The 26,683-nt window shown below is 40.0% G+C and overlaps 1 pseudogene; it reads right to left on the minus strand.

Moving 5' to 3' along the window:
- Nucleotides 1-26,366, minus strand: part of LOC144272389 (dynein axonemal heavy chain 11-like) — a 188,209-nt pseudogene extending 161,843 nt beyond the window's left edge.
- Nucleotides 26,367-26,683: the final 317 nt, after the last annotated feature.

Genomic DNA, 26,683 nt, shown 5'->3' on the forward strand with positions numbered 1-26,683 from the left:
CCCAACATTCATTGGATAGGAGTGCAAAAACGGGCAAATCTGAATTATATTAATATTAGAGAGACAGCCCTGTTGTCCAAAAGTAGATCTGGTTAATACTGAGCGACAGGAAAGACCAATCAAAGGCAGGTGGAAAGCCCAAAGAGAGAGAATTTACTAATACAAATGGATAGGACTGACAAGAGACTACCCTAGAAACTCAATAAGAGATGGGGAAGATGGGACATACTTTAACTTACCGTTGGCTGAAGTTTCATTCTGTGGTGGTATGTAATTAAAACAACATGAAACCTGGTTATCTAACTATTTTAGGTAAAACAGCTATTGTTATTTAGTACTCAGACCGTCTGCCAATGTAATAAGACTACTTATCTGGACATTAGTCTGGGTATTCTTAGATGGCATGCAGGAGGATTTCCCATGTATTTGCCAGCCTCTGCACTGGAATTTGGTTGCTAGTGGGGGATAAAGAAGATTTATTTACACAAGAAAAAATTGTAGCATTAAATAAATGATCACTGAGCTCCAGAGTATTGGTGAAAGGAAGAAGGAACAGTGACTTCACTGAAGGGGGCTTTTAAGCAAGGGTATGTTAGTGTACTACACGTCACACTGCCTGCATGCATAACTGTTTGCTAAATCCCAGGCTCAGTTGAGATGTAGCCAATGGAAATTGACCTTTTCCACATGCCAGGGATAGCGCCTATCATTAGTGACAGCATCACACTCCTCTATTGCTCTCTGGCATTATTTTAATGGATTTTATAATGTGTTAAAGATCATATCACAGAACTTGCAAATCCAGACTAAATAAATAATACAAATAAGAATGAAAATCAGGCCTTCACATACATAGACAAATATCAGGAGTAGTGCACATCCCTAAATCAAAGGATACACATTCTAAAATCCTTGGGTAGATAATAGAAAGTCATAATGCAGATGCCCAACAAAGGATGAAAGATTGTAAATATATCTACCATGGCAGTCAGCCAAAACCAGCAATTTCTGTGGATTCATACATGGAACATACCTGACTGCAGACAGGCGTGTGCCATGTGTTCCATGGAACTGTACACTTAGTTTCTTGGGAGCAACATTATCTGTTTTCCATAAGATATTTTATTACCATTATATTTAACTGCACCTGCTGTGTTAGTGATCAGTCTTTGTGCCTTGACACTTTTAACTGGAGAGGGTGGGGACTAGTTTGTGGCTCTAAGAGCTGTCCATGGTAAAGTGAGGTGAAAGAGGCCATGCACTGGTATCAGCTCTCAGAGGCACTGTGCCTGAAGCAGAAAGAACGTCCCAAGCATTGGGAGAATAAACACACCAGCAACAGACTTCGGTAAGGCACATATTGCACTCCCTCCAATGACAGCCCAACACCAACGAGTGATGAAGAATGGTGCCATCTTCTTTTTGATGCAAGGAATAGCTACAAAATGCTGTACATTAAACCATTGCTTCATTGCAATGAGGTTCTACCACACCAACTGTTAAATATTCAAATGTTCTTTTTAAAATCAGAACTGATGAAAAACAGCAGAGTGAAGATTCTGTTGTTGTTGTCACCTGGACCATGCGGCTTTCAGGAATTGGCGTGATAGTTTTTAAGTTGTGCCAGACTTTCTCCAAACAATAAGGAACATATGTGACAAACAGGATGGTCAGAGTTGTTCTTTCAGGCTCTGCCTTGCCAGTCTCAATCCAACTAGTTGCATATTTACAGAAATAAAACATTTTTAAAATTGTAAGAAGCAATGAAATAAATAAAAATAATGTCAGCTATCAAGAATTTACACTGATAGCATGAATAACTTCTACTGCTGAAAACCCTGCTCTCACATCTGAGGGCAGAACTTGGCCAAGAGGGATTTACTTACTCTCCTCTGGTTTAACATGTTCAACTTCATATATTGTCAGTGAGTTATGTCTGGAAACCACAAAGTGTGACACACTCTTAACTCTCAATGGGTTTTGACAATCCTCAGCACTGTTCAGGATTGGACATGCAATTTGCTGCACTGCCTCACTTTGTTGCTAGTTCTTTTATATCAGCATTTCCTACTCAATAGTCCAGATGGTTTTTGCTTGAGTGATTACCCCTCCCACACAACTGCTGCTGAACACCTGGAGAGGTGTAACCTAAAAGTTGAGAACCACTATCTCGACTATTGCGGACAATCTGTAGGGATTTTAATCTAAGCACTGCTCCGGTAGTTGCAGTATTAGTTATGTAGTCCTGCTGAATTAGCAGCTTTCCTGCCACATCAGTGAACTGGATTTTCCAGAATTAAATCCTCAAATAAGACATTAACACAGTTTTAAAAGTCTATTACCATTCAGATTACTTTGAAACCTGCCAACAACAACCAGTCCACTACAAACCAAAGCAAAGGTACCAACAGGATACAATACAATTTTCACGTCCTATTAGCTGTGAAAACTGGTTTCAAATTCAAATAAAAATGGAGCTGCCTGTGTTGGCTCACTTTCAACCAGCTATAAAGCTGGCAGACAATGTCATCAACCAGCAACAATTGTGTGACTCAATACATCTTTTCTGTTGTCTTTGCTATCAACAGATAGCTTTGAGTCAAGCAATATTTGTGACTGCACATTTGCATCACAGATAAAATATGCTTTCGTTTTATTTACTTGCAGAAAACCTAAGTAGGACAAATCCAGACCTGGTATAAGAAGGGGCAAGTTATTGGAATTGCATTCCTGGCTCCAGGTATAAGCTTGGCTCAAAGTTCTTATTACATTTTAACTTATTAACAGAAATCCAGTTCTAATATTAGCTTACAGTAGAAATCACACAGTGACAAATAATTCCCTTCTTGTTGACTCCATGAAGAGTCCTCTGGTTGTGAACTATGCCCAGCTGTGGTAAATAATCCTAATAAATATCAGAGAAAGTTGTAAATAATGTGTGGCTACAGGGCATATTTAACTAAAGGGACAATGAAGCATGGCGTTATGGTTACAAAGTCAGTATGGGGGTGAATATTCAAGTCAGCATGAAAAAATGTAACCACGCAACTCCTATTAAAGTGTCTGTGTGTATACTTCATAGACAGTGAATCCAAAAATGTTTTACACAATTAAATGATACAGAATACCAAAAGAGTCATGTATAAATTAGAGAATACACTCACAAAATATCCTATCATGGCAAATTCACGCCTATGACATGTACAGTATATATACAGATATGTCTACATGTTTGAGTATATCTGGGGCTGAATGCATCCTTGTATTCACATGGTAACCAATATTGTAATAATCTTTGTACAAAATATGCCCTGTGAGGTATTATTTGAAAATTAATAACTTACCGGTCAATAATATCATGATGAAATGTGTGTTGCAACATTGCATGTAAAGTTATAAATATAAGATGAAATTAGGTCTGAAATACGTTTATCAAACAAGTCTGGATAAACCAGTTTCTCAAAGACAAAGGACAAGCCAGCTGTCATCAAAGGTGATGGGCAATCACCAGTCAAGCAGCTATTCTTTTGGCAAGGAAGGCGGGCAGGAACAAACAGATATGCATCTTAGCAAACACAAGCATGAAACCTCTTTCACCATGAGGCTGCATGACTACAAACTCACAACGGGAATCTAGAGGTATCCCTCAGCAACCACACACCACACAACAGAACCACTAACCCAGGAACCTATCCTTGCAACAAAGCCCGTTGCCAACTGTGTCCACATCTATTCAGGGTACACCATCATAGGGCCTAATCACATCAGCCACACTATCAGAGGCTCATTCACCTGCACATCTACCAATTTGATATATGCCAGCAATGCCTCTCTGCCATGTACATTGGCCAAACTGGACAGTCTCTACATAAAAGAATAAATGGGCACAAATCAGACATCAAGAATTGTAACATTCAAAAACCAGTCGGAGAACACTTCAATCTCTTTGGTCACTCGATTACAGACCTAAAAGTTGCAATTCTTCAACAAAAAAACTTCAAAAACAGACTCCAACAAGAGACTGCTGAATTGGAATTAATTTGCAAACTGGATACAATTAACTTAGGCTTGAATAGAGACTGGGAGTGGATGGGTCATTACACAAAGTAAAACTATTTCCCCATGTTTATTCCCCCCCACCCCCCACTGTTCCCCACACATTCTTGTCAACTGCTGGAAATGGCCCACCTTGATTATCACTACAAAAGGCTCTCCCCGCCCCCGCCCCGCTCTCCTGCTGGTAACAGCTCACCTTAAGAGATCACTCTCATTACAGTGTGTATGGTAACACCCATTATTTCATGTTCTCTATGTATATAAATCTCCCCACTGTATTTTCCACTGAATGCATCTGATGAAGTGAGCTGTAGCTCACGAAAGCTTATGCTCAAATAAATTTGTTAGTCTCTAAGGTGCCACAAGTACTCCTTTTCTTTTTGCAAATACAGACTAACACGGCTGCTACTCTGAAACCTCAGGAAAATGCATTTCAAAGGGTGACAACTTCAAAAGTGAGGAGAAAACACCCCAAGTTCTCTCCCCCATCCATCTCTCGCTCTTTTTCAGCTAAGAAAACAAAAGAAACAGCTGTTGGACTTTGGGAGCAGATCTTAGCGTCAGAATTTGGTCAGCAATGTTCTTGGAAACATGGAGTAAGGGACTTCACCTTGAACCAAGTCCAGTTTGTTAAGTTTTAGTACTAGTGTTTTATCTTTATTTGTCTTGTAACCATTTCTGACTTTAATGCTTTATACTAGTACTCACTTAAAATCTATCTTCTTGTATGGAAATAAACTTGTTTTATTCTTTAATCAAAACTAATCTGGTGTTGTGAACTGTGGGGGTAACAGACTGTTTTATATTGATTCCCTTAGAGGGGCAATGGCCCTAAAATATCTGAAGTGACCAGGACACAGAGGGCTGGACAATGCAGAACACGTTTGGGGTGGGGGTGGCAGGGGGAATTTGAGACTTGGAGTGTGCTGGGGTCACCCTGCAAATAGCAACCATGGCTGCTAGAAGCCAGTGTGTGGCTGGTGTTTGCTGATGGGCTGCTGGGGTTAGAATTGCTGGACCAGGGCTGTGGCTATACACAGACACTCTGGGTGTGACCTGCATGCTGGCAGGGTGTTTGTGAGCAACCCAGGTGGGAGCCACAGCAGCAAAGCATTGTGAGGCACCCCAGGTTGCAGGGCAAGGGTGACAGCCCCTCACTGGTCTGGACTGCACCCCAGAACGTCATAATACCCACACACACAGAGGCCCAAATTGCGGCATTTAGCTATTATCCCCACTAGGGGCAGTTGGGAGCACCATTGACCAGTGCAAAGTTTGGGGAAGGATCATGCATCAGGTATCATGCTATGGCGCCATCTCCTTCCTGTATCAGTTTGAAGAAGCAATCAAATATATGGAGAAGATTGTTCTTCTCATTGCCCATGCACCAGAAGCAGTATGGAGATTTTGTGCATCTCTTTGAGGCACGATCTTGTCAGTACTCTTCTTGATGCACTGCAGCTACGCACAATCTAGCCTTTTTGAATCAGAGCATATGGGACCAGATTCTGATCTAAGTTATACTGCTGTAAATCTGGAAATAATTTCACTGAAGATTATGTGGATTTGGGCCTTCTGACTTTAATCTGCTTTAAATTTGAAGATATAGATCAGTCAATAATTAAACAATCCTTTGCTAAAAGACTAATCTGAAGCTATTATTAATCTGATAATCATACTCACAGACTCCAGCCCAGGTCCAGTGCATTGAGACAGAGGATGACAGCTCTGGAGACTGTGGCTGGAGTTGCTTACTGAAGATGGTCAATAACAAACATTTAGTTGCTTTGATATTGTTAATGAAATACATTCTTTACTTGCTAGAGTTAAAATCTAAACAGAAAATCACTTTCAGAATGCACTGTCACAATTCCATGATGTTTTAAAATGAATATAGTATTTGCATACATAAGGCTCATGTAGCACACTTCTTTGCTAATCAACTACAACTGATACAAGAATATGATGTTACTGGTGAAATACTGAAGTGATTTCATAGAATCATAGAATAGAATATCAGGGTTGGAAGGGACCTCAGGAGGTCATCTAGTCCAACCCCCTGCTCAAAGCAGGACCAATCCCCAATTAAATCATCCTAGCCAGAGCTTTGTCAAGCCTGACCTTAAAAACTTCTAAGGAAGGAGATTCTACCACCTCCCTAGGTAACGCATTCCAGTGTTTCACCACCCTCCTAGTGAAAAATTTTTTCCTAATATTCAACCTAAACCTCCCCCACTGCAACTTGAGACCATTACTCCTTGTTCTGTCCTCTTCTATCACTGAGAATAGTCTAGAACCATCCTCTCTGGAACCCCCTTTCAGGTAGTTGAAAGCAGCTATCAAATCCCCCCTCATTCTTCTCTTCTGCAGACTAAACAATCCCAGTTCTCTCAGCCTCTCCTCATAAGTCATGTGTTCCAGACCCCTAATCATTTTTGTTGCCCTTTGCTGGACTCTCCAATTTATCCACATCCTTCTTGTAGTGTGGGGCCCAAAACTGGACACAGTACTCCAGATGAGGCCTCACCAATGTCCAATAGAGGGGGATGATCACGTCCCTCGATCTGCTCGCTATGCCCTACTTATACATCCCAAAATGCCATTGGCCTTCTTGGCAACAAGGGCACACTGCTGACTCATATCCAGCTTCTCGTCCACTGTCACCCCTAGGTCCTTTTCTGCAGAACTGCTGCCTAGCCATTCGGTCCCTAGTCTGTAGCGGTACATTGGGTTCTTCCGTCCTAAGTGCAGGACCCTGCACTTATCCTTGTTGAACCTCATCAGATTTCTTTTGGCCCAATCCTCTAATTTGTCTAGAGCCCTCTGTATCCTATCCCTACCCTCCAGCATATCTACCACTCCTCCTAATTTAGTATCAAATCTGCAAATTTGCTGAGAGTGCAATCCACACCATCCTCCAGATCATTTATGAAGATATTGAACAAAACTCCACTTGACACCGGCTGCCAACTAGACATGGAGCCATTGATCACTACCCACTGAGCCCGACAATCTAGCCAACTTTCTACCCACCTTATAGTGCATTCATCCAGCCCATACTTCTTTAACTTGCTGACAAGAAGTGGGCAATTAAGGGCAGTGGTGTGGTGTGTTACAAATTGTTGTAATGAGCCATAAAACCAGTGTCCCTGTTAAGTTCATGGTTTTCAGTGTCTAGCAGAGTTATTAATTTAAGTTCCCAGGCTCGTCTTTGGAAGGTGTTGTTCAGGCTTCCCTTGAGGACAAGTATTGAAAGATCGGATAAAGAATGACCGCTTTGTGAAAAATGCTTGCCCACAAGTGATATCATGTTTTATGGTGATTGTTTAGTTTAAGCCGCATAGTTGTTAGTGAGGCATTTAGTGCACTGGATGAGGTACACCACATGTTGTAATAAGCATGTGTGTGACCCATGAATCCTGAAAGGCATGTTGTGAGGGGTACTGATCACTATAGTAGTGGAAATGTCTGCAGGTTTTGCATCTGTTGTTCTGGTGCCACTTTGAGCTCTGGGTAGCTCAGAGGCTTGTATCTTCCACCAATAGAAGTTGGTCCAATAGAAGGTATTACCTTACCTACCTGGTCTCTTTCATGTCCTGGGACAAACACGTCTACATCACCACAAACAACTGTCAGTTTAACAGGTAGACCTTTCCACCATAGATATTTCTGTACTACGAACATTGAAATAACCGCAAGTGTCTGAATGACTTTTCAGTTCTTTCTCATATCATGGGTCCAAGGAAACTGTAACTAGTGGAAGACATTTTCCACTCTTACCAACCTTGATTTTTTTCCCTTTCCCCCTAACTTACGTAACAAAGCTCTTTGGTCTAAATTTTCTCTGCCAGTCTCAGGCTAGAGAAAAATCCCTTTTTCTCTTAAGTTTGAGGGTAATCAAATGGGCTATTTTTCTTTGTCAATCTCAGAACAATTTTCAAAAAATGAAAAAAACCCCACATTTTTAAACTACATTTTGTCTTCTAATAACCAAAATTACTTAGGTTAAAGACTTCTAACTTGTTTTATACATTGATCCTCAACGAAAACTAGTAAATATCCCCACAGGAGTAGTGTAATCCTTAAGGAGTCTTCAATTTTAAAGTTCTTTTCCCACGAATATTATGAATCAACATTTGAGGTTTTGCACATCTTGCAAACTCCACACTTTTCACTACGGAACCAAATCCTGTTTGCGCTCATCATATGAGTCATCCTACATCCATAGAAATTACAAAGTCTGCAAGCACTGCATATGATGCTTTAGAGGCTACAGGAACATCTTAACTTATTTTAGGGCTATTGGCTTATCCTGTGGACCTTGTAAACTCAGAGTTTTTCATTAAAGATCTGCAGACATTCTTTATACAAAGTCCCCAGGGTCATCCTTAAACTTAAGCATGTGAGTTATTCTTTTCAGGATTGGGTTCTACACTACAGATTTGAATAAACTGACCATTCACTAGCTGCTAAATAACTAATTACAATGGCGTTACAAATTGTTTGATAATTGAAGCTTTTGGAAGTCTGTTGTAAGACTGAAATATCAAAAGTAATCAAAATTGATGCAATATCATCATTCACTGCAACAATAATGCATTTGGGGATTTTCATCAGCCTTTAAATAGAAAACAAAAATGCCCCCAAAACATTTAAGACAATTTAGCTGGTTGGGAGAATAATCACCACCCAGAAAATCAGGACGACACATTCTGAATTATCCACAAATTGAACTCACTAAATTATATAGTTTAGCATTAGGTGATGGTTAATTACACTTCAGCTGGTACACTTAACAAAATGAGACATTCCTTAATGGCCAGATGATGGCTGAGGACAGTCAAAATACCACTCCTTGAGCATCTAATGTATGTGGACGACAGGAAAGTCTAGTGGAAGTAGAGATCTTGGCGAGGAAGAGCTATGCTCCTCACTTCTCCTTCTGCACCAGCTCGCTGGCAGAAGCCAGTCCCAGGGGATTCAGACGGCACCATAGTAAAAGGTGCAATAGTGGTTGTTGTTGTGTACTCTCCCATAGTGAAAAAAAGAGTAAAAAGTTTCCCAAGGGAAGTGCTGGAAACCCCAACACTTGAGACTTTTAAAATTAGAAAGGACAAAAGACTAGGAGTATAAGGGAGGGAGAAATCCTACATTGGCAGACAGAAGGACTATATGATCTTTTATGGGTCTGTTCCATTTTTAACTTCTATGATCACATTTGTCCTCAGGCACAATTCCTCCAAGAGCTCCTTGGGAGCGGTGCATCTCTACACATCTCCTACTGCGAGCTCTGGCTTAAAAGTCACAATGGAACCCTTAGAATCTAACAAGAGCTATTCTAGGTGCTGGTTAGGAAAATGTGATTTAAAGGAAGTTTCTACTATTGTGAAAAATTAGGGCAAAAATCTCCTTTCAGATCCTCACAAAGTATCTCAATTCCAACAGTTTGCTCTCCTGCTGCTGTATCCATCATAAAGAAAGACTGCCTCTGTAGTGAACAAAAGGTGATATTTTAATCAATTAAGATTATACAAAAAATACTGAACAATTCAGCTTTCAGCCCCACCCTCTTTCCAGGTTGAACCACAACCTTTACACTTTTACTCTATATTTTACTTCTGTTAAAGTGACAGACACCTTCCAGAAAACACCAAACATGCATCTAGAGAGAGCAGAATACCCAGTTTGAGATCGACCACGAATTTGGCTCTTAGGGTCTACTTATGTAGACTACTTTTGTACTATGTAAGTTTTGTACTTTTGTACTACTGTCTACTTTTCTACATCGTAATCAATATATATATATTTGCACATATACACACACACATATTAATCTCTCCCCAGTAAGTGAATTAAATGCATAAGTGAATTCTTGTTGAGACCACTTTTATTGTATAGTCTGTAACATTGATTTAAAGGAAAGGTGTTCTGAAAGACTATGATACATATGTTTGCATTCCGCAGAACAGGATTATTAGTAATTTGATACACACAAACCTGTGTGTCAACCATTACCGTGTTCAATGATTCAATCCACATAGGGTCAATATCTCATCTAGCACAGTCCATTTGGGGGCATCAGAGGCTATGACAGAAAGTTCCCTCACAGTGGATAAGAACAAGCCTTCCAGTTATTGAAGAATGAAATTAAGTTCCCATTTACCCTAACCATGTAAACAATGTAAATCTTAAATTTGACTTATTTCATTTGAGTATTTTCTTGGCAATACCATCTTCCCATTCCCTTGTTGATGGATAAAGACACCCCAAAAGTTCATCTGTGGTGACAGCTTTAGGGTTGATATCATTCCAGAATGGGTTCAGCTTCATGTTAGAATAGGTCTTTTGCAACATCTTTAAGATCTAAAAGACAGAACACAGCCACAGGGAAGTTACATTTTTCCTCTCTCTGACTTGGGAGTAACCTCAGCAACTACAGAGCTTGAACAGGACAGCGGCCACTGACTGAGCCCAACACATGAAACAGATTTTAATAGTTTTTTCTCAATTAGCAGGCAGAACAGGTGTTTTGGGGAGGTACTTAAATGTGTAGTTTACCTGATTTTTCCCTATTCCACCATTCCTAACTGTGGGGGTCTCAGAGCTAGCAGCTCTTCTAATTGTGTGACCTAAAAATTAACGACAATGAGTGATAAACTTGATACACTGGCTGGCACATTTTACCGGCATCACTAGATAATTAGGGGACTGTAGGAAACAAACTAATATTCAGGATTTCATTTTCCCCTCCATTCACAAAATTATTCCTTGAATGTGTTCTTCAGTGGGGATAGGATAAAGTTTGGGAAGGATACAAGAATTCTCTCGCCCAACAGTTTAAAGTGGTGAACCACCCTAGAGATGTGATCATCAAGAAGAGCTGAACATTGTCAAATTATGGGAAACTTCAGATGTGTTTAACTGTGCCAGATATGAGTGGTATTAACCCAAAAGCTTTAGCCATCCCTAACTCAGAATCAGTACACAACGCAATTGTTCACAGTAGCAACTGCACAGCCTTTATTATACTCTTTCTCTGCACTTTGCAGGGATGTACATTTCTATCATCATTCTTGATTGATGGCAGTGACTACCAAAAAGGAATTCAAGTATGTGATAAATTCAAGGAATGAAAGACATAGCAATGAAGCTTGCTATGGTTTTGAAGTAAGACACATCACGACTGTATTTACAGCAAAGTCCTGGGGTCTCAAAATACAGTGAAACACATTTATAGTTAACTTATGTGTAGTAAATTTCCACTTAGACCATAGTAAAGTAAAATGAAAGATCCAAATTGTTTCAATACTTTCCTGAATATATTTGATTTTCAAAGTTTAGAATCACTATTGACTCTACAGTTAATAACTTAATCTAAGCTATAACTTGATCTGGATGCCCCTTCTCTTTTTTAAGATGAGCTTTCCTCATTTGGGTATTTAATTGTATTTTAGGAGGGTGGTATTTTATTGTGTTGATTTTTTTTCTGTTGAACACTTTGGTGAGGAAAGGAAGCTATGCAAGCAAAATATCACCATATTGTTATTACAATGTGCAGAATATAGTTCTAGTTATAGCAAACCACTAAAATTACAGTGGTCCTGTTCTGTTTAACACAAGGTTTCTATCAGAGAGTACATATGGAAGGAAAGCCGTCTTCGTGACTATTTTTGGAAGCTCTATTTGAATATGTTCAGAAAAATTAGGCACATTTTTCTGAAATGAATATAATAGATTTTTCACATTTGTAAGTTAGAAACAGAACTTTGTCATTTCCACAGCATATCTCCCTGTTCATCTGCCACAAAGCTCACTCAGCCTCATAAAGCAAACTACAGTCACTCTCATGGACACTAGTCTCATAGTCCATGAAGATTTCTCTGCTTCATTAAGCATATCCAACCTAGAGGGGCATGCTCTGCTGCTGTTATAACTTTGTCAAGCGCAACTAGGATACTCTCCATCCATAAACCTCCTCCCACATTATGCCACACTAATAGTGCTGGATGCCAACCTGAGAAAACTAATCATAGTAACAACACACCACTGGGATCCATTTTCCTTTCCTTCTTTTCTCTACTACTACATAGAGTTTACTATTCTGGAGACTGATAGAGTTGACAGGAATTATGCTATCAGGACAAGATTTCAAACATTATCCCTAACAAATGTCAGCAATGAAAAAAATCTACACACACACACACACAGAGTGAGATTCACCGCCATAGTCACCCACCTGTCTCTTCCCTCAGGCCCAGTCTCTCTCTTTCCTCCTTACCATCACTCACCAGCCTCACAGCAACAAAACTCCCTCTCCTCCCCATCACTTGGCAGAGTCTTATCTTTGTAGGTCTTTGTGTGGCTACTTGTGACAGAGGCAAGAGCTCTTGCTAACTAACTGGGTGTGAGGAAGGAGAGAATGTTCTTGTCCTCCTCTCACAAGCAGGAGAAGTTTCTTCTTCCCCCTCTTCCCACCTCCTCCAATGAACCATATGGGAAATGGGGCTCTTCCTGGTGGTTCAGGCATGGGCTTTCCAGTGGGTAGCATGTTGTTCCAGATATATACGACTTTTGTGTCTCTCCCCACCAGGTCATACCAGGGATAGGGACCAAGGAAGAAAGAAACAGGAATTAAGCTGCTATTTACTGCTGATCCTGTTTCCATAGCCAAAAAATGATGAGCAACAGCATATAAAACATGCTCACATATAGTGGGTGGCCTTGGGACCCCTGCTAAGACCAGGCCAAGCATAACTTCCATACTTGTTCCTAGAGTGTTCATCTGCATTTGTACCAGAACAAAGATTCCCTCTACAATCATACAGTAAAAACATAGAAACTGCCATTCCAGAAACTGATTAATGTTTCCACAGACACCTCTTACTGCAGAAGCACTTCAAAGATGTCTGTTCCTCGTCCGAATGAAAATCCATTAAACACAAGATGGGTTATTCACCATAACACCATTTAAATCACTCAGAAAACCCTTTTAAGTTAGAAATTACTCCTACATGTCCAGAACAGCTCAATACAGGTATAAGAGTGAGCTCTGAAAACATATAGCTGATGTACATTACAGGGATCAAGCCCAAAAGCCCTTTCGTGTGTCAGAAATCAGAGAAAAGGTTTGAGAGGCAATGGAGGGACACAAAGTGCAGAAAGAGGAAAGGAAAGCAGTCAAAAGGGAAAAAAGTGTCAAAATCCTAATAAGTCCCTCATCACGCTATACATTATTTATATCTTTATTCCCTCACCACCTGGCAGTGTGGTGCTGGGTCATGAGATACCAGGATAATTCCAAGCTTTGCATTTCAGTCCAGTTTTAAAGAACTGTATTACAAATGGATGATCAGTTGGTTTAGCCACTCACAGTAGCAGTGGCTGCTGTTCTGCTCTCACCCCCAGCATCAGCCGCCCTCCATCAGCACCTCTGATATGTCTCCTTTTTGTTACTTTGCATCCCACTGAGCTGCTCAGTTAACCAGTTCCAACTTGTCAGCTGCCCTGGATTCACTGCATCTGATATGGAATCATCTGAAATGTTAGCAGCACTGTGGTCAACACATGATACCGGATAGCAAAGTTAAGGGGGAAGACACAGGGGGTTGATTAGCTAGCACTAATTGTTCATTGGTATAAGTTATCACACAGCTCTTTCAAAGCAAGCACATTTATTCTTAAAGTGAAAGCACTACAGAGAAAACATTAAAAACAATAAAAGAGCCTACACACAGGATAATCATCTTACCAGTGATCACCCCACAGTGCACATGGAGCAGTGATACTATGTGTCATGCCACTGGCTACATAACTCACTGAACTGCCTACGACACAGTCTCTACTATTTATCATTTTATATTTGATGTAATTCTGAGATTTCTCTAGCAACATAGCTAGATGTCAAAGTGACGCCTAATTTGGCAGAATTATATCATGGAATTGGTAGGACATTTTTATTTTATTGACAGGTGGGAATATGAAATTCCCCTTTTGACTGCTACTCTTTGTGCTATCCTCCCTATGATCCTACAGAGGAAAACCATATACTCTGACAGATAAGGCAACTTCCTGCAATGTCCTGGATGAACCTAATTGAATTAAGTTTAAGTATTTTAGGAGCTAATTGTATTAAGAATGAAATTGTTATGTATTATTGAGGGAGTGTATGTAAAGTCTCTGAAGAGAGACATGACTAATGTAAACCCTGGAAAGTTTTATGAGCATCAAAGGACTATTTGAAACAATGTATGCCCTCCAGTTATGCAAGAACTCAGTCTTTTGAAGCTTCACCCTTTGTCTGCTGATCACCTGTTACCTGGGAACAAGATCAGAGCCCCAGATTGTACAAAGAAGTGACTGATAAGGTGGGCGAGGTAATATCTTTTATTGGACCAACTTCTGGTGGTGAGAGAGACAAGCTTTCAAGCGTACACAGAACTCTTCATCAGTCAGAAGTGACTCTCCTATTGAACAGTGTGCTCGTTCCGAGCCAAGGCGGTTATGAACTTGCAACCACAGAAAATCCCTTGATGGGGTCTGAAGGACTGTTCACCTGTGTAGTCTTTTATTTTATTTAAAGTGAATTTTGTAATGTAGTATTACACCACTGTGGGTTCGGCTCGGACGGCTACAGTTTCACGCTTAACAGAATGAAAGTCATCTTTGCTACTTTCTTTAGAGTTAGAGTCTCTAGGAACACAAAGACCAAAGGTAGTGACCACACATACATTCACCAGTAAAAAGTCTAGTCTACTTTACAAGTTTTATTAAAGTTACAATTAAAGTTATTATTACCCTATCATATAGAAACGCTATACAGACCTATGCACAACTTACAAATATAGTTATACTCACATCCTTAACAACAGTATTAGGGTCTGACGGGTCTCTCATGGCTTGATCATCAGCAGAGGGATGGTTCCTGTCGGAGTCTCCCATAGGGAGCTCAATTTTCCCATTCTGGGCATCCCCTTTTTATCGTGTAATTTTGTATATACCTACATTCTGCACATCTCTATAAAAGTTCAACCCTCTTTTCTTTTATTGGTCTGTGTCCCCTGGAAACTTAAGGGATCCCAATTTTCTATAGGCTGTGTAAGTTCCCTTTGTTCTCTTTAGCATTGACGCACAACCTGTGTCCCATAGTCGAGACACATGTCTGAGACAGATCCTCCTTTACAGTATTTTTATGATCTAATATTAATTTTGGGTAATTTTGCACAATATTTCCACTTGGTGCTTCTTTTCCTGTAATCTTACGGCATTGGGTTATTTCTCAGTCATTGGCTTAAATCATCATTTCTTGTCTCCAAGGTCTAAGATAGCTAAGCTAAAGTCTTGCAGGCCTCAACCTAAAGGTTTTGCATTTCAGCTTGTCTTACTCAAGTCTAATACTTGGTTCCTCTAAATACTCAATCTTATACTTTTATAATCCTACAAATTCATTATAATTAACATACAATGAATATATGTAATATAACATATTGATTCATCATAACATCACACAATAATATACTAAAATAATTGGCTACACTTGCCAGAGCCCTTGTTGGAGTTGGGGTGATCACTGGTAAGCTGATTATCATGTGTATAGCCTCATGTATTGTTTTAATGTTTTCTCTGCAGTGTTTTCACCTTAACAATGAATGTGCCTGCTTAGAAAGGGGCTGGGTGGTAACTTGCACCAATGGGCAATTACCCTGTTTATAGCCTCTGAACAGAAGGTACAGCAGGCCTGCTTGGGCAGTTACTTGCTGGAGAATTCACAGTGTAGGCAGAGAATTGTGCAGCCTGGAAATACCCTGGTCAGAAGGAAATGAGAAGCAGGTCTCTGCCCAAGAGAGGGATGGCTGAGCAGTCGGGAGTCTAGAGTGGATGCCCTTGGTGGACCATGAGGGGGAAAACAGAAGTGCAATCAGAGGCGTGCACAAGGGTGGGACAAGCGGGTGCACAAATCTCCATGTGTTCCTGCAGCATTGAGATGGAGGAAGCAGCAGGGTGGCAGGGTGCCAGCTGAGCTCCTCCTCTCTCCACCCCTGCAGCTGCAGTCTGCTGCTTCTCCTTCCCTCCTGCTGGAGTCCCAGGTGTTGCCTCTGCCTCCAGCCCCTGACTCACCTCAGTGGGGGTCAACAAAGCAGGCAGCAGCGCTGGGACTCCAGCAGCAGAGAAGGAGAAGCAGCAGGCTGCAGCTGAAGGAGTGGGAGAAGGAGGAGGAGCTCAGCTGGCAGCCAGCCATCCTGCTGTTTCCTCCCTGCCCAGGCTGCAGGGAGAGAGGGCCGCTGCCTTCTCGCTGGGGGGTGTCCCAAGAAATGGGGCACGGGGGGTCACGTGCACCTTTCATTTGTGTGTGTTTAATGTGCCCCGTCAAAAGTATTTACATTTAAATTCCTGCGCACGCCCCTGGATTCAGTTGCCCTGAACAGTGACATATATGTCAAGGCAAAACTTGCTGCACCAGATGTCAATTTCAGTACTTCTAAGGGAGAAACCCAGAATGATGGTGGGAAAGGTAGGGGACGAGAACCACCCATCCAATACAAAGTGTGACCAAACAGTTACAATCCAGCTATCACCACCCAACAGAGCTCGGTGTATTCAGCAAGATGGATTCCACCCCAAACCACTCCTCAAAGAGGGCATTATCCTGACAGACCCCCAGCTTCCATAAATCAGCATAGCTCCACTGAAGTCAAATACTATTTTTTTCTCCATACTGTTGTCCTTTAGGTCACAATTGAAAGCCCTGAGGGCTACAGATTGGACACCCTGGGTTTACGGTTAATTAGAAACACATTGTCAATGTGATCTAGCAGGAGCAGAAGAACGAGAAATATTTAATCCAATAGCATTAGGAAGATTTCTGTTCTCATATTTATTTCTATGTATGTAAATTCATGTCTGTACCTGCCTAACCTATCCTGCTCAGGATTTCCTTGTAAATAAAACAAATACATGTTTAAACTGGAGATATAACATGACAGTTTTGAAATAATAAAGCTCCATAAATGGAAGGGAAACAGACACCTAGTTTTAGGCCCAAACTTTAACATTCATTAAAAAACAAAATAATTAGAAAACCCACTATGAATAGACAAGTATTCCATGCATTTTTCTCTCACGCCAAACATTATACTAAATGTTTGAGACATAAAGGGATACCACCTATAAAATATCATTAGTGATGTGCCAAATCCTTGCATCTTTATTTATTTAGGAGTTCACCTGAGTAAGGATTGAATAAAAAAGTATGGACTACAAGGCTTGGCCCCATTATTTGTATGACAAACAGTACAGGCATTTTGCAGTCATGTAAGCAGAGGTAGTCCTTGACCTGAACAGGTGACTGTCTAGAATGAAATTGACCCATCTAGACTTAATTGCTGGACCTTGAATCACCAAAGACAAAAAACAGCAGACATTTAAAAGAAAGAATCCTGCTCAAATATTTTTCTTACTGTATTTTAGATTAGATGATCTGGCCACAATTCAGCATAGCATTTAGTACATGCTTCGTCACACTAAAGCCAGGGAGCATAAGCACATGCCTAATGTTAAGCAGGAGCTTCAGTTCTTTGCTGAGTAGGGTGGCAGTGCTGAGTGAATGTCTAACGTCAGTAGTGCTCTGGCAATGCTGCGCTAAGACAACATGCCAGGCAGTTGAACAAGTGGGTCAGCAGCGTATGAAAATGCACCTACACGTTCTGAAATGAACCCCATCAATCTGTTTTCATTGTCTAGTCTGAGCGACTTGCAAAAAAGGAAAGAAACAGCATAAATAGGGACAAATAAATAATTTTATTGTTCTCTAGTGAGAGCACATGAGAATGTTCTTTTCCAAATGAGATAATAGGATAGTATAGACCAGTCATATTGGTGACATAAGTATGTCATCCACACATAGGGCAGGAGCAACAAGGGTAGGCTAATGAACATTCTGTCACTGACAAGATCCCAGTCTTCAGCTGTGTCAGCCTCCCTATTCATTTATTCTTGAACCTTCAGGAGGACAAAAGCCACTTTTGCTAAATTTAACTTGCATTTGTCACTTGGATTTGTGTCTAATGGGGGCTACAAAGGGCTTAACAAATTAATTAAAACTTAAGCTAACATGTAATAAAATCCAGGTCACTAAAGGAGGAAGACCAGAGCTGAAATGGACAGTACTGTAATATGTGCCATGTTATTATTGAGCAAATCAGTTAAACTGAAATTAAATTTCCTACTATATAAATCAACATATAATCTATTTAAAACAAAGAAACAGACAGCACTGTACTGCCTTTGCTTATTGCTGCAGCAAGCAAAGGCATTAGCCAGATGTTGAAACCTCCAGGCATCAAACAACAGTAATCATTATAGCCTTCAATCACCCCATTTAAAATTTACAATAAGCTAAGCAGAAAGCCATTATTTCCACCTTCAGTATAAAGTTTTCCTCAGGCTGCAAACGGAGTTCTGCAATGGACGGATGCACCATCTGTTCCAACTTCAGATCCCTTTTCCATGGAACTTCCAGCAATGGGAACAAGTCATTGAGAGATCCAGGAATATAGGGATATCATTAGTTACTATCTTAGGAAGATTAAAATCCCTGAAGGCTCTCAAAACCCCCAAAAAGATTGACACTATAATTAAATGAAATAACAACAAACCATAATATGAGGCATAAAATTAACAAACATTATGAATTAATCATACTTAGACAATTACAATCCACATGGCTAGTTAAACTCAAGCTGCTACCTGTAGTGACATGGACTGGATACCGTATACTCAATGTCAGTGCATTTTTCCCAGAATATAATTACTTAATTTTGTGAATGAGAAAATGGTGTGTAAAAGCCAATGCTTTCATGTCTTATTGTTCTCTTCAATATCTTGTCTTAGACAAAATGCATGAATGTCTGTTCCATGGTGTGATATTACCTTTGGACAGGTACAGATATTCAATTCACATTCACACACACACCACTAAGAGAGATTGAGGAGGCATTGTTCAGATGAAATCCAGATTAGGTTTAAACTAGGGTTATGTTCTGTGGCTCTTGAATTTTGCAAACCATACTCTACAGTTGCCTCCAAATGGTGTAAAATTTATGACATCAGCGATTCATTTTAGATGTCCATCATTTCGAGTCATAGCGAAACTGGATCCTGTCAATGCGCCTTTCTAGTTTTGGATCCAGTATGGGTTTGGATTTGAGAATTCCAATATGACATTCTCCCTACCCCTTAAAGGGGTACAGTTCAGGGCCCTCTCTGGTGCATACAGCACACCTTTCCCAATGTCATTGTAAACTATAAAAACTGTGATACCACAATTTCCTGATAAAGGGCCAAGTAAACCTCTTAACATTTTAGATTTATGTTGAACCTACAAGGAATTCCTGGTTAACAATCAATCTTTCAATGTACCATTCTGAAAGTTCCAATTGTTCAGCTAGTCATCCAGATGATTTCTCTAAAACAGTTTAAAGGAAAGATGGGCAGAGCAACAAAACTGAACTTTTTCTTTTGCCTCTTCCCTAAATAGAATCAAAACCAAAATTTACTGAGGTTCGGAATAGGAAACCACTCATGTTCCCTGAAGTATCTCTGTTCATCAGAGAGGAGAGTGGTCTGCCTGTCTGCCCTAGGCTAGATCATCACACTGGAATGAGGAAGGGGGATGCTCTCAAAGATAACCTATGTATCAGAGGATGGTAGGATTCGCTTCCCACCCACCGAACATTACCTGCCACCAGGATTACAGACACAACAGGTAGAGGAGAATCAGCAAATGTATGGGTGTTTATTGCTGGTCTTAGTAATCCTATGCAATTATGAACTTTTGGGGATTATTTTACATGCAATAAAATAAATGTTTACAGGAATATACTTTCAAACAAAAATAGTAAGAAAGTTAAACTCTGGGAAGCTTTGTTAAACTCTGGGGAGCTAGGTAGTCTTTGGATAAGTCAGGAAACTGGAAATTACACATAGATCAAGACATTTTATGACAGTTTTTCTCTAATTAAAATCTCCACTCAATAATCTCATAATAGCACAATTCTACTAACCTTCAGGTCTCTTCGGTCCTCTTGTTTCAGTTATCCAGCCTGAGACACTAGTCAAAGTGATCCTAAAAAATCAGAAACCAAGCTGTACCAAATAAACCCCTGATTTTGCAATTAAACTAAAAGTTACTAAATAAACTTAAATAATTGTTTAAAATAAGAAGACATTTGTTATTACAAGCATTTTGGCACTTAACACACCAAGAACTATGCAATCAGCCACAAAATACTATAAAGATATACTCAAATCAAGACATGCCTGTTGTTTTTCTAGTGACCAGATACAAATACACCAACATTTTAACTTCCCTCCCTTGGAGCCTATTATTTAGACATTATTTCTCTTTGGGATCTATACACCGATTTAATTTAATTATTCCTAAAATATGACACCCACTCCATTATGTGTAGGCTTGATAGAATTCGACTTTTATTATAATTTTGACAGGTTACATCAATTTTAAAGTTTTTTCATTTTTAATTATTTAAATTTTCAAAACATTATGGGTTTTAAGCATTTTTTCCAATTTTTATCAATTTAAATTTTCACAATGGCCTGAAATTATAGACAACTGGAGGGCTGGTCATTCAGTCATTCCATGACAGTTGATGCTAAGATTCAAAAAGTTAAAGCTCATAATCATCAAAACACAAATTGTCAATATCACATGTCAAAATATAAACTCTAATAAGTTCTCAAGCAGCATCTATCTGTAAATTTCAATTATTATAGACAAACATTTTTTCATCAGCTTGAGTGTATACAGTAAAATCAAAGTTTTACTGAAATTTACCAATACAAAATCTCATCCTTTTGTGCCTAATTATGTGACTCCACAGAGGACAGAAGCAGTCAGTTTCCTTTCTGGACAGTTGTGACCTGAATATATTTGAAAGTTGCACTGTGTTGTCATAATCAAACCTATTTCTGGGCAATAGGGAATAGCTTTTGAACATAACTGGAGTTTTCTGGCTGTCAATGAAGACCTGTCCATGACTACAACAACCAGTAAATGCACACGTCTGTTTCTCTTAAGGTAAGGTATAAATTCCATTTAAGAATGGCAGAGGGCATTCCAGCCAGTGCATTTCAAGGTGATTACTAATGCACATTTTGAATGGTTAAAGTCAGTCAGCCTTCAGCCTCATGTTTTATAATACCAACTGAGAAGTTTTATACTCACCTTGAAATCCAGCGCCTGTCATATTTTATTGCTTAATTAAAATAATGTAATCAAAAACCGCAGAGAACAAATGTTGACTGAAAAGATTACGTTAATCTTACATGTATCTGGTATTCACATATTACTCTGAGCAGGATAATATGACTAATGTGTTAATAAAATGAAACATATCCGACTATCTTGTCAAATGGTATCATCATCTCAATATTTACATGCATTTGTGATTAAAGGGATATACTCTGTTGAAAAGGAATAAACACTTATGATTAAACTTGTCCAAGTTGCTGCTCTCACCCAATCATTAAACAACTCTACGTGCATTAGAAACTCTACCTTGTAAACTCTCCCAGTCCACTGAGCAAGGAAACTAACTCTTCTGTTACTGGGATTTGGTGGAGTAAGGGGGTTGGACGCTTTGGGGAGGAAAAAAAGCAAGTGGATGTATTGTTTCTTGACTTTAGCAAAGCTTTTGACACGGTCTACCACAGTATTCTTGTCAGCAAGTTAAAGAAGTATGGGCTGGATGAATGCACTATAAGGTGGGTAGAAAGTTGGCTAGATTGTCGGGCTCAACGGGTAGTGATCAATGGCTCCATGTCTAGTTGGCAGCCGGTGTCAAGTGGAGTGCCCCAGGGGTCAGTCCTGGGGCTGGTTTTGTTCAATATCTTCATAAATGATCTGGAGGATGGTGTGGATTGCACTCTCAGCAAATTTGCGGATGATACTAAACTGGGAGGAGTGGTAGATACGCTGGAGGGAAGGGATAGGATACAGAGGGACCTAGACAAATTGGAGGATTGGGCCAAAAGAAATCTGATGAGGTTCAATAAGGATAAGTGCAGGGTCCTGCACTTAGGACGGAAGAACCCAATGCACCGCTACAGACTAGGAACCGAATGGCTAGGCAGTTCTGCAGAAAAGGACCTAGGGGTGACACGAGAAGCTGGATATGAGTCAGCAATGTGCCCTTGTTGCCAAGAAGGCCAATGGCATTTTGGGATGTATAAGTAGGGGCACAGCGAGCAGATCGAGGGACGTGATCGTCCCCTTCTATTCGACATTGGTGAGGCCTAATCTGGAGTACTGTGTCAGTTTTGGGCCCCACACTAAAAGAAGGATGTGGATAAATTGGAGAGAGTCCAGCGAAGGGCAACAAAAATGATTAGGTGTCTGGAACACATGACTTATGAGGAGAGGCTGAGGGAACTGGGATTGTTTAGTCTGCAGAAGAGAAGAATGAGGGGGGATTTGATAGCTGCTTTCAACTACCTGAGAGGTGGTTCCAGAGAGGATGGTTCTAGACTATTCTCAGTGATAGAAGAGGACAGGACAAGGAGTAATGGTCTCAAGTTGCAGTGGGGGAGGTTTAGGTTGGATATTAGGAAAAACTTTTTCACTAGGAGGGTGGTGAAACACTGGAATGCGTTACCTAGGGAGGTGGTAGAATCTCCTTCCTTAGAAGTTTCTAAGGTCAGGCTTGACAAAGCTCTGGCTGGGATGATTTAATTGGGAATTGGTCCTGCTTTGAGCAGGGGGTTGGACTAGATGACCTCCTGAGGTCCCTTCCAACCCTGATATTCTATGATTCTATGAAAAGGAAGAAGAGCCCAACAGGCCAACCCAAAGCCAGGAATCAGGAAATAAATAATAAATCACACTGCCGATACCTTATAGCCATAGAGCCAAATTCAAACCTGCAGTAAACAAGCATCACTCCAGTGACTTCAGAGGAGACGCATCTGATTACACATCTGAATTTGGCCTCTGCTCTCTGGGCAAGGAATCCTCCACCAGGATTGCACCAAAAATGGCCTGACAGAGTTTGACACTGTTCCCTACGGAGATCTGAATATTTTATATGGCACAGCCAAACTGACCAGATTCTCTCTCTTTGCAGCTACTCCCCATTCCAGCATAACAGTACCATGAAGCCTAGGAGATCCACTCATGCAAGGAGATAGACAAAGCTGACCCTCTGTGTCTCCTCTTATCTCTGTGCTATGTCAGAGGCCAGTATGGCACAATTGAAATCCACCAGACTTATGATGATTGAGAGAGGGTAAAAAAAAAAAGGGACAGAGATGTAGAAACAGAGAGGCTGGTAGGGAGAAGGGGTGGGAGAGGTGGTACCATGTGTTGCTCCCAGTAAACCTATGTAATTATGCACCCCACCCTATCCTTTCATTAAAGGACAGGTCTTACAGTAAGTTCCTTTCCACTTCTCTCTGAATGCACTGCAATGAGAGAATGCAGACCTGAGCTCGTGCAATAGTATACAATAATGATTGTCTGCTTTCTCTCCTACTGCTGCTGGTATTTAAGTACAATGCCAAGAGGACTTCACACACTCCTGGTACTGGATATGTGGAAAATCCTCTATAGTCCATTACTAACAGGTAATGCCCTACGCACCAACTGTTTCAATACACTTCCTTAATGACAGCATTACCAGAAAGTTTAGACTTATCCTCCATCACCCATTTGGAGAGTAACTCACAAGTGTGTGTGCAGAGACAGATTTTCTGGCATGCATCCTGGCATCCACAAATCCCTCTGTCACCGACATTATTTCACATATATGTTTGAAGTCTGGAATCACCATTGCACAAGATCTGTCAGATAGGCAGAATGCATTAACATGTGAAAGGTGATTATACAGGTTATCACTGGTTACAAACTACATTGCTGATACTGATATAATTAGCTTCAGTGTTTTGAAGTCATAAATCAATCAAAAATACTACCAATGGTTCACTACCCTGCCACCCTCATTAACAAAAATTTCATACTGACAATATGGAAGTTTTTAAATAATCTTTTACTACAATATTTCAGCTCTTTTAAAAATATATATAGCTAAAAACTGTTAATGAAAAAAGACAGGATTAACCAGCAAAAAGAAAACAAAAAACTCTCCAGAAGTTTGTCGATCAATCAAAATATTCTTGCCTTAGATTAAACGACTACCTCAAAATTTTATAAGCACAAGAGACAAATTTGACGCCAAGTCAATTTTCAAAAAGAAAACAAACATATACACTTCTGTAGAATAATACAAGAGATGAAGAGGGAGAAATCAAACACAGACTGAGATGGGAACTTCTGAGAGTGAGCATCCCTTGAAACTTTCAGACAAAAAATAATAATTATTATTATATTTATCCTTAATAATTCTCTGAGAATTTATTTTTTCTCTGTCATCTTAAATAGGCATACCTGTCTAGATCTAGTAGTTATAGATATAATTTATCACTTTAGTCTTTAACAAGAAGAGGTTTCTTCAGGAACAAACAAGGAAGAAAGTACTGTTGGAATACATTTTCCAGGAGATTTATTAGGCAATCTGAATACCTGAGATAGCTAACGGGGAGGATCAAGCTTATAGAATGAGTTTTAAAAAGTGGAAATTAAAAATATTTTATTTTCTTCTTTATATTCCAAGAAAGTTAGAATCTTGGCATTAGCCCCTGCACAGTTTTCAAAAATCTTTATCTTATGATGGAGAAGTGCACTACTGTAAATAAGGACTCATGTTAAGGTCTTATGGGTAAACTGATCTGATGCTATTTCCTCAATCTTCTTAGCTCCATTACGAGGTGGGGTTCCTGTTGGTATGAGCTTTACCTAAATACTGATATACTGGGTCATTAATTTGCAAAGAGAAAAAATATCTTAGAATTTATATTTACTGAAAAAGAACTTTAGATTTTCTAGAAATTCTGCTCTTTCTGCATAATCCAGATTAAGTGTTAGGAAGATCCCCACTCTTGTTTCCAGTTCAATGGATTCACCTAAAATATTAAACCTTAAGAAAGAGGTTGTTGTGCCATAGGATGGCACATAATTAAACTTGAAAAATTACCTTGTTTCTGGGTCCACTCTTTTTTCTTGTGCCAAATAGTGTCCTGGGTGGTTTTAACTTGAACAGCTACCACAGACAGCAACTCCACAGAACTGTATTTATCAAAGCAACCCCACACTCCAGTCTGGCATAAACCTTTGTAGATATTTGCAATTGACTAATGGGGGGCAGAAAAGTATAGGTGGTGAGATCTGGCCCTAGAATACTAAGAGAGAACAGAGTAGTATATTTTAAATACAGGAGGTAGGTTTGGTTCACTCATGCGTCCAGTTTATTTCATTAAATTGAATAGATATATTTATATGGAGCAAGTGCTAAAGTGATGGCTAAATCTGTTCCTGACAGCACACTGTACATTTTGAGATTGGTACAAAAGGAGCAGTTCCACGAGACATTGTGTATTAGCTGTGAGGAGCTCATAGGTCAGAAGTGTATCACCTGCTAGCACAGTTCAGGCCCTCTGATCTTTTGCAAAAACAGAGCTCTCAACTGTACCTTTTCAGGCACAGTCTCACATTGGAAATGCACTGCCCCATGAAGTGATTTCTCCAGGAGGCAGAAATTCCCGAAGAGATTTTCAGTGGGCATGCAGGGTGCACCGATCAGTATGTTTCTTCAGGGGGTACAGCATAATCCCACATGCTTCCAACCAGTTGTGCTGCCTGCTGCATAGGGAAGACAGTTGGACTGTGGTCCTGCTTCCATCTTCTCTCTTTCGGGGTGTCTTCTGCCAGAGGGGGTGCACAACATCAGCAGTCTCTGCACTGGAGAACAATGGAGAAGAATGGCAATTATACTCACTGGGGCACAGGAGTGCAACAAGGGGGCTCCTTGCATCCTCCCTTTGTGCATCCGTGGAACAACATGACATAATCTGGCCCAAAACTAGCAAGAGCAAGAACAGGTCCAAATGAACAGATTTTTAATTTTTGCAGGTCAGCGTATTGTCTACCCAGATATTCCAGGCACCCTTTTCAAGGTGTCAAACTTACGTCTTTGATATGAGGGTAAACCCATTCTCCTGAGCATATGCACTTTAACACAGAAACAGTCTAAAACTGTATTCTTTGACATCTCTGGCTGCTTCAACACATTAGGAGCCGATGCCTGTATCAACACTGCAATCAAGACAGTAAGCGTGTACTGGAGGAACCATATTGTATGATCCACATGACATGCTAGTGCACAATCTTTGGGCTTCTCTTCCATTTCGAGTCTCTCTTACATATTCCTAGTGCTAAAAGAGCTTCACTATCAAAACCCTCACCCACATTTTTATCTACCACCGCACACTTATGGTTTAAGCCATAACTGCCATTTTATTTAGTGAATTGGCAAATATGCCTATCATTTGGCATTAAGGGGGTAATTTCTTATGGTCTCTGGGAAAAAAAAGAACATGAAACAGCCTAACAAGAGGGTCATTTTATTCTATTTTTGAAGTATTAGTTTAAATCAAGATGGTTAGTAAAATAAGGTAATGTCTACAGCCATGTATCATGGCAGTTCTAATGATGATTTAGATC

Source organism: Eretmochelys imbricata, chromosome 11 (genome assembly GCF_965152235.1).
Source record: "Eretmochelys imbricata isolate rEreImb1 chromosome 11, rEreImb1.hap1, whole genome shotgun sequence".
Classification (NCBI taxonomy): domain Eukaryota; kingdom Metazoa; phylum Chordata; order Testudines; family Cheloniidae; genus Eretmochelys; species Eretmochelys imbricata.